General features: G+C 45.8%; 1 protein-coding gene across 6 annotated transcripts in view; it reads right to left on the bottom strand.

The window, feature by feature from the left end:
* The window catches only part of STAU1 (staufen double-stranded RNA binding protein 1), a 79,177-nt gene extending 62,646 nt beyond the window's left edge, over window positions 1-16,531 (bottom strand). For 2 of the 6 annotated variants that reach the window (XM_008014542.3, XM_008014553.3), the window contains exon 1: window positions 16,275-16,526. The gene's annotated coding sequence lies outside the window, so the exon portion shown is untranslated. Of the gene's footprint in view, window positions 1-16,274 lie in introns of all 6 variants that reach the window. The other 4 variants (XM_037982658.2, XM_008014535.3, XM_008014566.3 and 1 more) reach the window with 4 other exon arrangements.
* Window positions 16,532-17,762: the final 1,231 nt, after the last annotated feature.

Here is a 17,762-nt window from a genome sequence, read left to right as displayed (position 1 = left end):
CCAATTATTTCCTGATGAGAGTAATGTGAATACCTCATAATCTTTGGGTTTTTTTGTTTGTTTGGGTTATTTTGAGATGGAGTCTCACTCTGTCCCCCAGGCTGGAGTACAGTGGCGTGATGTCGGCTCCCTGCAACCTCCGCCTCCTGGGTTCAAGCAATTCTTCTGCCTCAGACTCGAGTAGCTGAGGTTACAGGTGCCCGCTACCACGCCCGACTAATTTTTGTTTTTTGGGGTTTTTTAGTAGAAACGGCGGGGTTTTACCAAGTTGGCCAGGCTGGTCTCGAACACCTGACCTCAGGTGATCCACCCACCTCAGCCTCCCAAAGTGCTGGGATTACAGGCATGAGCCACCACACCCAGCCTCATAACTTATATTACATATTGTCCAACCACATAAGACTGATTTGCAAACCTGTGTTTTCTTTCCCTTTATACCTACTACTTTATTCATAAATGTCGTTAGCATATGCTTGGTGACCCAAATACAATTTCATGGAAAATTTTACCAATAGGCACTGGGTACATAAAATAGTGGTATATTAAATTGCAAAATATGAAAAAAGCACATTATCTCTAATAAGTACAAATCATAATCATTTTTAGAAGTGAACTTTAGATGACAGAATTTGAGTTTAATTCTCAAATTCTGCAGTCTATCTAGAGGTCCCCCAACTTAAATGGTAGTCGTCAGTAGTAACACATAGAATTTCTTACCTTGGGATGCTTTTATACATTCTTACACTGTTTTTGCTTCTTTCAGTTTCTCACTGCTACTATGGCTTCACAGGCAATAAAAAATTGCTGTTCACTGTCTAACTGATTCCACAAATAAACCATGAGCTCTAGTTTATTTTCTGATATTTTAACAGTTCAGGTTCTTTTCGTAGATAGTATATTATACTAACAACTTTCCAGTCTAGAGCCCAGTTGTTCTAATACCTCAGCTATTCAAAAGACTGCCATGAATGGGAACTGAAAAAGGCCTCTGAGCAGCCCAAATACCTAAGACCTTCTAACACAGCCCATGCTTTTTACCAACAGGGGCCTCACTCAAGCCAAGCTTTTCCATGTTGAACAATTATTGTAAGTTTGGGTGTCTAGTTTTGTTTTGTTTCCAAATCCCCTATTCTGAGAAGCAGGGTGTCTAGTTTTCTTTTTTTCTTTTATTTTTTTTTTGAGACGGAGTCTCATTCTGTTGCCCAGGCTGGAGTGCAATGGTGCGATCTCGGCTCACCGCAACCTCCGCCTCCCAGGTTCAAGCTATTCTCCTGCCTTAGGCTCCCGAGTAGCTGAGATTACAGGTGGATGCCACCACGCCTGGCTAATTTTTGTATTTTTAGTAGAGACGGGGTTTCATCATGTTAGCCAGGCTATTCTCCATCTCCTGACCTCGTGATCTGCCCATCTCGGCCTCCCAAAGTGCTGGGATCACAGGTGTGAGCAATCACACCCGGTCCAGGGTGTCTAGTTTTCTAGCCCAAAGCAGAAGTAAAAAATAAAAGCCAGGTGTGATGGCTCATGCTTGTAACCCCAGCACTTTGGGAGGTTGAGGCAGGCGGATCGCTTGAGCTCAGGTGTTTGAGACCAGCCTGAGCAACATGGCGAGACCTTGTCTCTATTAAAATAAAATTTAAAAATTTAAGAGCCGGGCGCAGTGGCTCAGGCCTGTATTCCCAGTACTGTGGGAGGCCGAGGCAGGCAGATCACGAAGTCAGGAGTTGGAGACCATTCTGGCTAACACGGTGAAACCCCGTCTCTATTAAAAATACAAAATAATTACGGCAGGCACCTGCAGTCCCAGCTACTCAGGAGGTTGAGGCAGAAGACTGGCGTGAACCTGGGAGGCGGAGCTTGCAGTGAGCCGACATCACACCACTGCACTCCAGCTTGGATGACAGAGCAAGACTCCATCTCAAAAAATAATAATAATAATTTAAAACACGCACAAAAAAAGTTAAATATAAGAACGGGAAAAGGGGCTATTAGAGTCAGACATAAAGATGATGCTAAAAAATAACCATCAACTTAGCAAAGAAAGGAGAGAGAGAGAGAGGAGAAATACAGCAGATTGCGCCCATATGGATCTCAAATACTTTTACACAGTGATAGCTGAGATTCATACAAACATTCACATTTTGGCCAGGTGTCGTGGCTCATGCCTGTAATCCCAACACTTTGGGAGGCCAAGACAGAACTCCTTGAGCCCAGGAGTTCGAGGCCAGTCTAGGAAACAGATGGAGACCCCATCTCTACAAAAAATTTTAAAACTAGCTAGGCATGGTAGTATGTGCCTGTAGTCTCAGCTACTTGGAAGGCTGAGATGGAAGGACTGCTTGAGACCAGAAGGTTGAGGCTGCAGTGAGCCCTGACTGCATCACTGCACTCCAGCCTAGGCAATAAAGCAAGACTACATGTCAAAAAAACAACAAAAATTCATATTTCCATATGCAAATCTATTTTTTCAAATCCTCCAATTTCAAAAGATAATTCAAAGCCATCATGATCATTACCAATATATCTATATAGTGCACACTTACCACTGTAATTTTCCCCAGTCAAGAACGCATACTAAGCCGGGTACAGCGCTCACGCCTGTAATCCCAGCAATTTGGGAGGCCAAGGTGGGCCGATCACCTGAGGTCAGGAGTTCGAGACTAGGCTGGCCAACATGGTGAAATCCTCTCTCTACTAAAAATACAAAAATTAGGCCGGCGCAGTGACTCATGCCTGTAATCCCACCACTTTGGGAGGTCAAGGCAGGTGGATCACCTGAGGTCAGGAGTTCAAGACCAGCCTGGCTAACATGGTAAAACCCTGTCTCTACTAAAAAAAATTAGTCTGGCATGGTGGCACATACTTCTAATCCCAGCTACTTGGAAGGCTGAGGCTGAAGAATCACTTGAACCCGGGAGGCAGAGGTTGCAGTGAACTGAGAATGGGCCACTGTATTCCAGCCTGGGTAACAGAGTGAGACTTTGCCTCAAAAATAAAATAAAATAAAAATATAAAAATTAGTCAGGCATGGCCAGGTACAGTGGCTCATGCCTGTAATCCTAACACCCTGGGAGGCTGAGGCAGGCGGATCACAAGGTCAGGAGATTGAGACCATCCCGGCTAACACTGTGAAATCCCGTCTCTACTAAAAATAAGAATAAAAAAATAGCCAGGCGTGGTGACAGGCACCCGTAGTCCCAGCTACTCCAGAGACTGAGGCAGAATAGCGTGAACCCGGGAGGCGGAGCTTGCAGTGAGTGGAGATCACACCACTGCACTCCAGCCTGGGCGACAGAGCAAGACTCCATCTCAAAAAAAAAAAAATTAGCCAGGCATGGTGGCACACGCCTGTAATCTCAGCTTCTTGGGAGGCTGAGGTGGGAAAATCGCTTGAACCTGGAAGGTGGAGGCTGCAGTGAGCCAAGATCACGCCAGTGCACTCCAGCCTGAGTGACAGAGCAAGACTCCATCTCAAAGGAAAACAAAAGCATATTAGAAGAGCATGAATTAAATTCACTACTTTATTCATTCAACAAATAATTATTCAACACCTATTTACAGGCACTATTCTAGGCACTGGGGAAAGGTATGCACAGTAAGACACAGTCACTGTTCGGATGGAATTCACATTCGTACACCCAACACAAATTTTTTAATAAATAACTCACAGTAGCCCTTTAGTAGTAACATAGCACTGGCCAGGCGCGGTGGCTCATGCCTGTAATCCCAGCACTTTGGGAGGCCAAGGTGGGCGGATCACAAGGTCAGGAGATCGAGACCATCCCGGCTAACACAGTGAAACTGCGTCTCTACTAAAAAATACAAAAAATTAGCCGGTCGTGGTCGTGGGCACCTGTAGATCCAGCTACTCAGGAGGCTGAGGCAGGAGAATTGCTTGAACCCGGGAGGCAGAGCTTGCAGTGAGCCAAGATTACACCACTGCACTCCAGCCTGGGTGACAGAGCGAGACTCTGTCTCAAAGAAAAAAAAAAAAAAAAAACACAGCACCTAACTGAAAAAGACACATAAAAATGTAAAAGATGGCTGGGTATGGTGGCCTACGCCTATAATCCCAACACTTTGGGAGGCCAAGGTGGGAGAAAGAGCCCAGGAGTTTGAGACCAGGCTGGGCAACATACTGAGACTCTGTCTCTACAAAAAATTTTTTAAAAGTAGCCAGATGTGGCGGCACACACACCCTGATCCCAGCTACTTGGGAGGCTGAGGTGGTAGGACTGAACCCAGGAGGTGGAGGCTGCAATGAAGGGTGATTGTGCCAGTGCATTCCAGCCTAGATGACAGAGTGAGACCCTGTGTCAAAATCAAACGACGACAACAAAATACGTAAAAGGGTATTTAGGGTAAGGGCAAACCAGCTGTTGGGTATGATGTAAAAAAACTCTCAACTGGGGATCTGAGTTTGGGTTGCAACTCTGCCACTCACCTGAATAACCCTAAGCAAGTTACATCTGTAGGCCTCACCCTTTTAATATGTAAAATGGGGTTATGCCTGTAATCCCAGCACTTTGGGAGGCTGAGGCAGAAGGATCACTTGAGGCCAGGATTTCCAGACCAGCCTGGGCAACACAGTGAGACCCCCACCTCTACAACAATGTAAAAATTAGCCAGGTGTGGTGCCATGTGCCTGTAGTCCCAGCTACTCAGGAGGCTGATGTGGGAGGATTGCTTGGGCCCATCAGGCTGAGGCTACAGTGAGCTATGATCGTACCACAGCACTCCAGCCTGGGGTGATGGGAAAAAAAAATGGGATACCATCACAATTTTTTGGGGTTTTTTTGATTGTTTTTGAGACAGAGTCTCACTCTGTCACCCAGGCTGAAGTGCAGTGGTACCATCTCCACTCACTGCAACCTCCACCTCCTGGGTTCAAGCAACTCTCCTGCCTCAGCCTCCCACACAGCTGGAATTACAGGCACCCACCACCACACCTGGCTGATTTTTGTATTTTTAGTAGAAACAGGGTTTCACCATGTTGGCCAGGCTAGTCTTGAACTCCTGACCTCAAGTGATCTGCCTGATGGCCTCCCAAAGTGCTGGGATTACAGGGGTGAGACACCGCGCCCAGCCTACCACAATGTCTTTTTTTTTTTTTTTTTTGAGACGGAGTCTCGCTCTGTCTCCCGGGCTGGAGTGCAGTGGCCGGATCTCAGCTCACTGCAAAAGCTCCACCTTCCGGGTTTATGCCATTCTCCTGCCTCAGCCTCTCAAGTAGCCGGGACTACAGGCGCCCGCCACCACGCCCGCTAATTTTTTTTTTTTTGTATTTTTTTTGGTAGAGACGGGGTTTCACCGTGTTAGCCAGGATGGTCTCGATCTCCTGACCTCGTGATCCACCCATCTCGGCCTCCCAAAGTGCTGGAATTACAGGTTTGAGCCACCGCGCCTGGCCACAATTTCATATGATTAATAAAATGGTAATCATATGATTCTTGGGTGGATTAACTGGTAATGTAGGCGAAATGCTTGTAAACTATGACATGCCGGCTGGGTGTGGTGACTCATGCCTGTACTCTCAGCACTATGGAAAGTCGAGGCAGGTGGAGCACAAGGCCAGGAGTTTGAGACCAGCCTGGCCAACAGGGTGAAACCCTGTCTCTACTAAAAATACAAAAAAAAAAAAAAAAAAACTAGCCGGGTACAGTGGCAGGCACCTGTAATCCCAGATACCCGGGAACTGAGCCAGGATAATTGCTTGAACCCGGGAGGTGGTGGCTGCAGTGAGCAGAGACCACGCCACTGCACTCCAGCCTGGGCAACAGGGCAAGACTCCGTCTCAAAAACAAAAAAAACGAAGTCCAGGCACAGTTGCTCACGCCTGTAATCCCAGCACTTTGGGAGGCCGCAGTGGGCGGATCACGAAGTCAGGAGTTCAAGACCAGCCTGACCAACATGGTGAAACCTCATCTCTACTAAAAATTTAAAAATTAATCGGGCATGGTAGCACGGACCTGTAGTCCCAGATACCTGAGAGGCTGAGGCAGGAAAATCACTTGAACCCAGGAGGTGGAGGTTGCAGTGAGCCAACATCACGTCACTGCACTCCAGCCTGGGCAACTCAACCACACTCCTTCTCAAAAAACAAAAAACAAACAAAACAGTATGACATGCCATGCCAAAGTCAGCTATTAAACATTATTAGGGTAGACCATAACTTACATTATAAAATGATAATAAAAAGCCACATTCAAAACACCCTATTACGAAGATTAAAAAGGCCGAGGCCAAGGCGAGGGGATCACCTCAGGTCAGGAGTTCGAAACCAGCCTGGCCAACATGGTGAAACCCTATCTCTACTAAAAATACAAAAATTAGTTGGGCATGGTGGTGGGTGCTTATGATCCCAGCTACTCGGGAGGCTGAGGCAGGAGAATTGCTTGAACCCAGGAGGCAGAGGTTGCAGGGAGCTAAGATTGAGCCACTGCACTTCAGCCTGGATGACAGAGACTCCATCTCAAACTATATATATATATATATACACACACATAAAAATAAATAAAAAGAAAAGCAAATGAAAAGGCCGGGCACAGAGGCTCACACCTGTAATCCCAGCACTTTGGAAGGCTGAGGCTGGCAGATTACGAGGTCAGGAGATCAAGACCATCCTGGCTAACATGGTGAAATCCCGTCTCTACTAAAAATACAAAAAATTAGCCGGGCATGGTGGCGGGCGCCTGTAGCCCCAGCTGCTCAGGAGGCTGAGGCAGGAGAATGGTGTGAACCCGGGAGGCGGAGCTTGCAGTGAGTCAAGATCGTGCAGCTGCACTCCAGCCTGGGCAACAGAGCAAGACTCCATCTCAAAAAAAAAAAAAAAAAAAGGCTGGGCATGGTGGCCCACACCTGTAATCCCAGCACTTGGGAGGCCAAAGCAGATGGATCACCTGAGGTCAAGAGTTCACGACCAGCCTGGCCAACATGGCGAAACCCCATCTCTACTAAAAATACAAAAATTAGCTGGGCACGGTGGTGCACGCCTGTAATCCCAGCTACTCAGGAGGTTGAGGCAGGAGAATCGCTTGAACCTGGGAAGCAGAAGTGGCAGCGAGCTGAGATCGCGCCACTGCACTCCAGCCTGGGCTACAAGAGAGAAACGCCATCTCCAAAAAAAAAAAGATGACAAAAAGTAGCAAATTATAGAAAGTCCCTCATGCAAAAGAAAGTTGATTTCACTTGTATTCTTTTTTATGTTTGATGCTTGAATAAATTCTCAGCTAAAAGGAAAATTACTATATAGAAATAGTCACTTGCTAAACATTACAGGTTGCAAAGGTTTACTCAATGATAAACCAAAAGGAAACTTATTTGCCTAACTATATTTGAATGTCATCTAGGTAAAGGGTCATGGAGCTTTCATGAGCAGGTTGGTTCAATTGTGCAACAAGGAAAATAAGCTTCCAAGCATAATTAGACTTATCATTACATATAAATTGTTCTTTCTGACAGAGGAAAGGACTGCCCAACATTCTGCATAAAATCACAATGGCTTCAGCAAACAATGGCCCTATTTGTATGGGGTGGAATCTGCAAGGGTAGAAAATTCATGCCTCAGTTAATTGTAATCTATAGAAGGCACAGACTTCAAAAAAGCAAAGACAGGAGAAAATCAGACAAGATCTAGTTAGATCCTAAAGCTCATCTCTGAAAGGAGCTAATATAGTAACAATGTAAGCAGCATTATCTGCTCACTTCATCCCAAGGGGTATTTCCAACACCTTTTAGTGATTAGCGAGACATGCTATGTCATTACAGACTACACGGTAGCCTCAGTTGAAGTTAAACACAAAATGGAACTTCAGACACCATCTCACTAAAAGCTCAAATCCAAAGGCAGATTTAATTTCATTGATCCAGCCTTTTAAGACTAGCCATAAAAGACGACGACTGCCCGGGTGGAATACCAAAGAAGCTTCTGATTCAGATCACCGATTCAAAGAAAAGTAAAACAAAATTGTTCAGGAAGCAGCTCAATTCCAAACAGAAAGCTGCATTAAATACTCCCAACAGTATCAGCCACAAAAGGGATGTTAGAAAGGGCTAGGAAGCAAAGAGGATAACCAGCACCTATCCTATAAAGTTAATTGGAAGCTTAGTTAACTCATTTCCACTAAAGCAGAATGTTAGAATTCAGAAGAAATGAATTTTTTAGCAACAATCTGGACTATTGGTTTTTTGTTTTTGTTTCTGTTTTGTACATGGAGTTTTGCTCTGTAGCCCAGGCTGGAGTGCAGTGGCACAATGTCAGGTCACCGCAACCTCCACCTCCCAGGTTCAAGCCATTCTCCTGCTTCAGTCCCCCAAGTAGCTGGGATTACAGGCACACACCATCACACCCAGTTAATTTTTGTATTTTCAGTAGAGACAGGATTTCACCATGTTGGCCAGGCTGGTCTCGAACTCCTGACCTCAGGTGATGCGCCTGCCTTGGCCTCCCAAAATGATAAAATTACAGGCGTGACCACCGTGCCAGCAATTTTTAACAAACTTGATGGCACATGATAGTAGTAATTTAGGAGCTGGCCTCCTTCAACACAAAGGTTAATAAGACGGCCTCTCCCCACACACAAACCTGTGGATCAGTTTTAAGTTTTAGCTTAATTTGACAGAACAAATAAAAGCAAACTGGAAAGCTATTTCAAGGGTCCATTTAAAAGACTATTACTTAACCAGGCTTTCTTTCAAACTGATCTAAGGTTCTAATGAGCAAAATTCATCCTAGCTGCTGTGGTGGGGAGAGTCGGGGGAGGGCCGCTAGTGACAAGCAGAAACAATTATCCTAAACAAAAAGCACCTAAGCATAATTTAGAGACAAAGCATGGTTCAGTGGAAAGAGCAATGACTTTGGAGTCAGACCAGCCTATGCTCTAGAACTAATACTTGGTGTCTCAGGACTCTGAGCCAGTTATCTGGCCTCTCGGAAGTATCCTCAGCAATTATTACCTTTACGCTGCAAAGATGTTCGCATTAGAAATACAACATAAAGGGTCTAAGAAACCCTTTTATTTTGGTTCAAGGAAAGAGCTAAATGAACTGCAACTTTTATATCATTAGGTAAATTCAACTTGACCTTTTAGATTCCTTTTCTGCATAAAATAACCTTCATCCTGTAATTCTAACCTGGCCCATGGTTAGAATCACAGAGCTCAATAGTAGCGAATATTATTATCCAGCAAATTCACTAAACCTGTGCTTACACATGAACATGTATAAAACTTACAGCGATACTCCACTTGTAAAAAGTTTTAAATGGGATCAGAGAATATGCTGACTAAAACCAACCCACTCACTGAGCAACCAGTTCTGTAGCTACATCAAATACAGGGGTAAGGCCGGGCACAGCTGCTCAAGCCTGTAATCCTGGCACTTCTCGAGGCTGAGGCGGGCGGACTGCCTGAGCTCAGGAGTTCGAGACCGGCCTGGGCAACACAGGAAAACTCTGTCTCTACTAAAAATACAAAAAATTAGCCGGGTGTGGTGGTGCTCGCTTGTAGTCTCAGCTACTCGGGAGGCTGAGGCAGGAGAATTGCTTTAACCCAAGAAGTGGAGGTTGCAGTGAGCCGAGATCACACCACTGCACTCCAGCATGGGCAACAGGGCAAGACTGTCTCCAAAAAAAAAAAGAAAGAAAAAAAAAAAGCAGAGGCAATCTAATGAAGGTTTAACCCTCAGCAATCATTTTCACTCAGGGGAAAAGACCCCAATGTATTTAAATAGATTTTCTTAGTCTTTATTGTCTGGGAGACATGACACGAAATTTCTATCATAATAAAATGGCCAGTTTTGCTTCCATTACTGTTATAAACCCACGCAGTCATCACACTTCTTTCCCAAATTAGATTCCAGATTAAACAGAAGCCAGATGGGTTACAGATTTGATATTTAGAAGACTAATTTTTAATCGAAAGCAAACACTTTCTCAAATAGATTTTTCCACTTTTGCTTTCAGTAAATATACTTTGAGGGAGCTCCCTGAGTCTACTTCTTTAATAAACACATGTAATCCCAGAAAATATACAGCAATTAACAGCCTGAGGGATTTTTCTCTACTTCCATTTATCTGGTGACATAAATCACTGTTATATCAAACTTATTCACTAGTATGGGAAAGTAAACATTTAAAAAATAAATTAGGCTATTTGCAGTAATTTCCATTTCACCACTTTAAAAATATTACTTTTCTTTTGGTAAGGTTTTCTAGTTCAGAGCATTAAGCTGTCAATAAGACAGATATCTAAGCCATCCATCCGGTGGCATTTGATAAGATAAACTTAGCTATATATTTATAATCCTATTATCTCCTTAGCAGGTGAGAACAATGGATTTGGCCAACATTATTCAAGCTTCGTAATACTGTATGGTAAAATGTTAATGATAAAGAGTAGATGGTATTCACCACCATGAAACAGGGCAGAAATAAACAGAAAGTAGACGGTATCTAAAGAGATGTACAATAAAACTTCATAAACTTTGTTAATATGTTTGAAATTTTTCATAATAAAATGGTGGGGGTAAATAACCACAGCAACTAACATGCCCTCTCATAGTTCAACCGTTAACTGGCAATTTATATTTTTTGGAACAGCACAAATGGTATACAGCCTTGATTCTGGTGAAGATTTAAAGAAAACCTCATGTAGAAAATTACACGAGAAGCATTTCAACCACAAATGTCTCCATCACCAGAAGTCAAGGTAAAATAACCTGTTATAGGTCTAATGTGAAACAAATCTGTCATAAAATTCTCTAAATATTTTTGAAAGCTCTAAAAAAGCTACCTCAAAGCTCTTGAGAGGGGAGGAATTTATACTTCCTCAAACTGAACAATTCCCCATCACTAAATATGACATCAAATAAGATGATCCAATTTAGAAGTTCATGAAAACAAGGCCTCTGCCTATAACTGCAGCTACTAAGGAGGCTGAGGTGGGAGGATCACTTGAGCTCAGGAGTTCAAGATCAGCCTGGGCAACAAACTCTGGAACTGGCTTGTGGAATCCCACAAAAAGATACCTTTTTCATGAAAGTTTCATCTTTATGCTGAATTACACTCTTACTCAATCCAGTAAAAAGGCTCAAAGAAAGTTGCCCTACAGGCCAGGCGTGGTGGCTCACGCCTGTAATCCCAGCACTTTGGGAGGCCCAGGTGGGCGGGATCATGAGGTCAAGAGATGGAGACTATCCTGGCTAACACGGTGAAACCCCGTCTGTACTAAAAATACAAAAAATTAGCTGGGCGTGGTGGCAGGCGCCTGTAGTCCCAGCTACTCAGGAGGCTGAGGCGGGAGAATGGCTTCAACCCAGGAGGCGAAGCTTGCAGTTAGCTGAGATTGCGCCACAGCACTCCAGCCTGGGTGACAGAGTGAGACTCGGTCTCACAAAAAAAAAAAAAAAAAAAGAAAGCTGCCCTACAAACTGAGACTACCTTGTGGTATTGGGGAGAGAGACGGGATGAAGCAGTATCCAGTTTGATAACACCCAGAATGATATTAATGATCTGGACTTTAGAATGGGGGTGGAGGAGAGTTCCATGAGTCATGGCCATTTCTAAACTTAAAACACAGTAAATCCTCTCTCAACGTAAGGGATAGGTTCTGGGAAACTGAGACTTCCGACTAACACAGGCTAACTGATACAAAGAAGAGTTAGGTTCTAGGGCATATTTCTCATCAGAAAAACATCACCAAACTTTCAAATAAAGACCAAACACTTCTAATATTAAACACTGAAATAAACGTGAAGTAGATATAATTTTTTTTTTTTTTTGGAGACATACTTTCGCTCTTGTTGCCCAGGCTGGAGTGCAATGGCACGGTAACTGCTCACTGCAACCTCTGCCTCCCAGGTTCAAGTGACTCTCCTGACTCAGCCTCCTGAGTAGCTGGGATTACAGGCGCCCACCAACAAGCCTGGCTAATTTTTTGTATTTTTAGTAGAGACAGGGTTTCGCCATGCTGGCCAGCTGGTCTCCAACTCCTGATCTCAGGTGATCTGCACGCCTCAGCCTCCCAAAGTTCTGGGATTACAGGCGTGGGGCTGCAGTAAACCGAGATTGCACACAGCCTGGGTGACAAGAGTGAAACTCCATCTCAAAAAAAAAAAATTTACCACTTATTCCAGTTCAGGGTTGGGGTGGCTGGAGCCTATCCCAGCAGCTCAGAGTGCAAGGCTGGAACCGGCCCTGGACAGGACATCCACTGCAGAAAGCACTCACACATACACACACTGCTCCACACACCAGTGAACCTCATGTGCACAGCTTTGGGATGTGGGAGGAAATCAAGAGTACCCCGAGAAAACCCATGCAGGGATAGGGAGAACGTGCAAACTCCACAAACAGTTTTTTTCCTCACATTATCTTGAAACAACATTATTCAAGGATCTGCTGTAATCTGTATATACCTGGGCTTTCTGGCTGAAGCATAAAAGAGAGCAACTTATTCTGAAGAAACTCTATTTATGGTAACAATTCTCAATGCTTATAATTTTTACTTTAAGCTTAATGGGAAGCACTACACATTTTCTTTTTTTTTTTTTTTTTTGAGACGGAGTCTTGCTCTGTCGCCCAGGCTGGAGTGCAGTGGCGCAATCTCGGCTCACTGCAAGCTCCGCCTCCCGGGTTCACGCCATTCTCCTGCCTCAGCCTCCCGAGTAGCTGGGACTACAGGCGCCCGCCACTGCGCCCGGCTAATTTTTTTCTATTTTTAGAAGAGACGAGGTTTCACCATGGTCTCGATCTCCTGACCTTGTGATCCGCCCGCCTCGGCCTCCCAAAGTGCTGGGATTACAGGCGTGAGCCACCGCGCCCGGCCGCACTACACATTTTCTAAAATGTGTTGTGTCCTTTCCCAGATACTAAATTGGTGTTTCTTTCCTAAATCAATTTTAAGAGGTGTATCCTTCCCCATCTTCCAGGTAGTAATAACTAAAACGTAACATGTAACATTTCCACTGTACCAGATCAAGCTCAAAAGTAAACCTACAAACCTGAAATATCGTTACAGATCTAAAAGTTGAAAACTATTCACGACTAGAAATTTGAAAGTTATGCAACAATGACAAACATTTATAATATTCCTGTCAACTTCCATTGTAAGAGAAATCTTTTAGACACAAGAAAGAAAAACGTGAACACTCATGCTGTGATTTCATACTATTCACAAAAATTAAGGTTTCATTCATATTTGCTAAATTTGTTATTTGGAAATAGAGCACATGGGGGCTCTTTGGAAAACAATTCTATGATAAAAGATTATCTTTTGCTTAATTCTTAACCTAAGGTAACAGCAGTATCTTTACACAACTACTGTAAAGAAACTTTTTAAGTTTTCGTTACGAATTATTAACTGTAGTTTAACTTTGACACAAAGTTATCTCTATTAAAGTGGGTTAACAGGCAGGTCTCTGCCAAACAGGACTAGGGAGATCTGTATTTCTGTTTGCTTTTCAATTATAGTCATTAATAGCTCAATAATTTTTGCTTTTGTACACAACAAAGAAGCAAGGCTGTATTTTGACTTTGAGGAGCTGAAAGCATTGAATCAAGAGTTAATTTTCTTTTTCTTTTCTGCTGTACAGAAACCATTTATAAACAGAGAAGGGAAGCCCAACGAACAAAATGAGAACTATTATTCTACTAAAAGTAAATTTTGTGACATTAATCTAGAGCAATCTAGTAAAAGCCAAAATCGCTAATGTTGCGATACAACGTTTAAGATTTGTTTCAAAATAATCTAGTTTGTGTGGGGGGATACAACATGAAACAAAACCGACCTTGGCTATGAGTTAATAATTGTCAAAGCTGAGTGAGTGACTAATACATGGGGTTCTCCATACTATTCGAGTTTTACATATTTTCCAGAATAAAAAGATTTTTTTTAATGGTATTTAAAATACCATTTCCCTATTGCAATATGCCATTGTGATATGGCACTATTAGACATGCTTTACACTGTTTGTATAGTTGTTTGCTTACGTGGTTGTTTTGGTTTTTGTTTTTTTTTTTTTTTTTTTTGAGACAGTCTCGCTCTGTCGCACAGGCAATCTCCGCCTCCCGGGTTCAAGCAATTCTCCTGCCTCGGCCTCACGAGTAGCTGGGACTGCAGGCGCCCGCCACCGCACCCGGCTATTTTTTGTATTTTCAGTAGCGACGGGGTTTCACCATGTTGGCCAGTATGGTCTCCGTCTCCTGACCTCGTGATCCACCCGCCTCCGCCTCCCAAAGTGCTGGGATTACAGGCATGAGCCACCGCGCCTAACCTGCTTATGGAGGCCGAGGCGGGTGGATAACGAGGTTAGGAGTTCAAGACCAGTCTGGCCAACATGTCAAAACTCTGTCTCTATTAAAACTACAAAAATTAACACGGTGCGGCGGCGGGCGCCTGTAATCCCAGCTACTCGGTAGGCTGAGACAGGAGAATCGCTTGAACCCAGGCGGCAGAGGTTGCAATGAGCCGAGATCGTGCCACTGCACTCCAGCCTGGGCGACAGCGTGAGGCTATCTCAAAAAAAAAAAAAAAATCAAACAAATATTTTAAATTAGAAACAATGGTAAGACTGTCAGAAAATTCTAGGAAAATGTCAAAAACAAGGAGGCCACTTTGCCGCATATGTGTTGAGAAGCGTATAAAAATATTTTCAGTCCACTAATGAAATTTAATGCCTAAAACAATCCTAAGATACAGGAGGATCACTGAGGTAAACACACACTCCTTATTCGTATAAAATTGAACACCCATAAGTTGCATTTCCTTAGAGTACACCAATAAAACTAAGTACAAAATTTTTCAAAACCCAGTATGCTTTAGTAAAGTTGCTGTACTAAAAATCCCACCTGTCACCAGGAAAACCGAAACTGCTCCCTCTACACTCCAACTGTATTTTTAGTTTTTACCTCAACAAGTAGCAATGTAATTTACATTTGGTAAGCACGGATTCCTGAAAGGCCAAAATCAACCAGGAACCTGACTGAACTCTTTCCACCACGCTCTTAACAATGAAAGCTACAAGCAGAAGAGAAGTGTGAACTTAAAAACGTCCACACAGCCGAAGAACAGTGGCAGAACAGACTGAAGCACGTATCTTCGCGGAACAGGAGAAAACTTCCACACAAGCAATACTGCAACACGGAGGCGGGGCAAGGGCTTAAAAGGAAAGCCAACAGGGAGGGGGGAATATAAGCAAAGCCTCAGTGAAAAAAACTTATCGAGGTGTAGAGAAAGGACAGACAAATTTTTCCATCTTCATACACCCCGCTTCAGAGCCTGATACACAGTAAGTGCTCCAGATAGGTTTGCTCAACTCAAGGGAAGCTTCTGCCAGCAACTTTCCCAGAAATGGAATGACAACAAGAAGCTGGCTGACGGCGGGGCGGGGGGAAATGGACAGGTTGCTCATCCTGTGGGAGATGGTGAATATCCTGCAGTTGGCTAAGCGGAGGACATGGAAAGAAATAGCATCCATCGTTTACAGACTGCCAACGACAATGTACCAATTAAGCGTACGCCCCTTTCAGATGTTAAGAACTCAAAACAATGCCCTGGCTCTGGACACGGGCACGCGGAACACTGCAGCCTCTAAGAAACCCAAACGGATAGGTAGGTCAACTTCTATCCACTCTGTCCATTAAATTATACCTTCATATCACGCTAATAAATTATGCAGACGGTTTATTGGGACACGCTCTGCGTCTGGCACTCTGATAAGCGCTTTACACGCCCCATTTCACTGAACCCTAACAGTCTTAAGAGGCAGGGACGGTATTAGCAGCCCCCTTTCCAACCAAGACACAAAGAGTTTAAGTGTCTTGCCTAATGGGGCAGAGCCGGGTTTGGTACCCGTTTTGGACACCTGGGCCGTGCTCTTAACCACTAAGCTACAGACCTGGGCCGGCGACACTGAGAGGCTCCAGCCCTAGGGGACCTGAAGCGGGCCACCCCCCAACCCGCGCCCCAGCCCCGGGAATAACTTCGGCATCCCCGCGCGCGCCATGCGGGACGAGGGAAGGCGGCCGCGGCACCTGTTTGTGACACTGGCGAGGGCTGGAGAGGATGGGGGCGCCCGAGGCGAGGCCTCAGGGCGCCCGGAGGCGGGGGGCGCAAGAGGACCCGCCTCCTCCGGGAAGGCCCCGCGGGCTACAGAGGCCCGGGGGAAGGCGGCGGGGCGCGCGGCTCCGCCGAGGCCTAGGCCCCACCCGCCGCCCACCTCCCCACCACCGCGGCGCCCGCGCGGGCTCCGCCAGGCCCAGCTCGGCCCGGTCGCCTCACCTGGCTGCTGCCCCGAGCTCGTCCCCCGGCCGGCGGTCCTGGGCGGTGGCGGCGAGGAGGGGAAGGAGGAAGGAAAAAGGGAGAGGAAGAAGGGACTAAGGGAGGGAAGAGGCGGAGTGGCTGTGGAGGAGGCGGGCGCCGCCGGGCCGGGGGGTGGGGGGGCGGTCAAAGGAAGCAGGAGCCGAGAGAGAGAGACGCGGCGGTCGCCGGCGCAAACGCTGAAGAGCCGCTCCGGCGCCCGCAACCCGGCAGGAAGTGACGGGGGAGGGGCAGGCGCCCGCCCCCGTCCCCCGCCCGCCTCCAGGCCCGGCCCCACCCCCACCCGCAGCCCGGACCACAAGTTCCGGCGGGCGCTGCGGCGGAGCCTGCGCTCGCAAGGCACGCCGGGAGCTCAGCGGGAGTGGCGCCCTGTCCCGCCTGGGCCGCCGCGGGCCGCTCTGGGCCCCGGGGCCTGCCGGGAGTTGTAGTTCTAGTGGGAGTTTCGTGCTGCCTGCTGGGCTTGAAGCGTGTCTGGGAGAACCCAGCCTACCTTCTTTCCTCCTCCACTTCCTTTTTCCTTCCTTCTCTCGGTCTTAACTCTTGTCTTGCCTCTGGCCCTCCTTTCTCTCCTTCCTGCAGTTGTTTCTTCCTTCATCTGTAAATGTTCATTAAATGCTTGCTGTATGCAAGGCATTGCTCCAAGGGCTAAGAATGTAGTGGTGAACAGACAAAAATCCCTGCCCTCGTAGAGCTTACATTCTTGTGTGAGTAAAACACACAATAAATAAAATCAGAAAATTTTACAGTGAGATAAAAGACAATAGCCTGGATGCGGTGGCTCACGCCTGTAATCCCAGCACTTTGGGAGGCCGAGGCGGGCAGATCACTAGGTCAAGCGATCGAGACCATCCTGGCTACCACGGTGAAACCCCCTCTCTACTAAAAATACAAAAAATTAGCCAGGCGTGGTGGCGGGCGCCTGTAGTCCGAGCTACTCGGGAGGCTGAGGCAGGAGAACCGCTTGAACCCGGGAGGCGGAGATTGCAGTGAACCGAGACCGCGTCACTGCACTCCAGCCTTGGCGACAGAGCCATACTTGATCTCAAAAAAAAAAAAAAAAAAAGTGCTAGAATGCTATTTCTTTCACCCAGACTAGATAAACTAAGTGGTTTTTAGCAGCCGTATTATATGGGAGGTTGGAGGGAGCGTGGCCAGTAAAGAATCAGTGGCTCACGCCTGTAATCCCAGCACTTTGGGAAGCCGAGGCCGGCGGATCACCTGAGGTCAGGAGTTCAAGACCAGCCTGACTAACATGGGGAAACCCCATCTCTACTAAAAATACAAAAAAAATTTAGCCGAGTGTAGTGGTGGGCGCCTGTAATCAGAGCTACTTGGGAGGCTGAGGCAGGAGAATCTTTTGAACCTCGGAGATGGAGGTTGCAGTGAGCCAAGATCATGCCATTGCACTCCAACCTGGGCAACAGAACAAGACTCCATCTCAAAAAAAAA

This window comes from Chlorocebus sabaeus, chromosome 2, assembly GCF_047675955.1.
Source record: "Chlorocebus sabaeus isolate Y175 chromosome 2, mChlSab1.0.hap1, whole genome shotgun sequence".
NCBI classification, from domain to species: Eukaryota; Metazoa; Chordata; class Mammalia; order Primates; family Cercopithecidae; genus Chlorocebus; species Chlorocebus sabaeus.
This window is presented reverse-complemented; position numbering and strand designations above follow the sequence as displayed.